The sequence below is a fragment of the Buceros rhinoceros genome, unplaced genomic scaffold (assembly GCF_000710305.1).
Source record: "Buceros rhinoceros silvestris isolate BGI_N320 unplaced genomic scaffold, ASM71030v1 scaffold38058, whole genome shotgun sequence".
Lineage (NCBI taxonomy): Eukaryota > Metazoa > Chordata > Aves > Bucerotiformes > Bucerotidae > Buceros > Buceros rhinoceros.
Window position 1 is genome coordinate 1,595 of NW_010428100.1, and position 450 is coordinate 2,044.

Sequence of the window (450 nt, forward strand, 5' to 3'; positions counted from 1 at the left end):
ACCTTGCTCCTGTCTGGCAGTTGTGGATAGCCAGGAGGTCTCCCCTGAAGATGCCCCTCCTTGACCTGCAGAAGCTGGGGTAGAGCCATCGCTCTGAGGACAGAATATCCCACCAAGGGGTGGCTCTTTGTGCAGAGAGACATTTCAGATGATGACTGCCTTCACCCTGAGCACTGAGGAAGTTCACTGCCTCTCAGGTGTATTTTACTACAAGGTATAATTTGCACCTATTCTGAACTGTCTCATGGTACTGCACCTTTAACCGTTTCAGCATTTCTTCTCTACTCTGCCAAAGCAGCCAGGGTGTTTTCTGCAAAGCCAGCCCTGCTAGAGCATTTGGGGTTGGAAAGAGCACAGAACATGGGTCGGCTCCTCCCAAGAAACGCTTCTTCTGCATGGAGGCGGCCAGGCCGCTGTTGGGGTGACATGCCAGCGGTGGGAAGAGTGAGG

General features: G+C 53.1%; 1 protein-coding gene across 1 annotated transcript in view; it reads right to left on the reverse strand.

Annotated features, from left to right (window-relative positions):
- PDE4B (phosphodiesterase 4B, cAMP-specific) overlaps positions 1-450 on the reverse strand; it is an 11,381-nt gene that overhangs the window by 1,457 nt on the left and 9,474 nt on the right. The gene's annotated exons all lie outside the window — the stretch shown is intronic.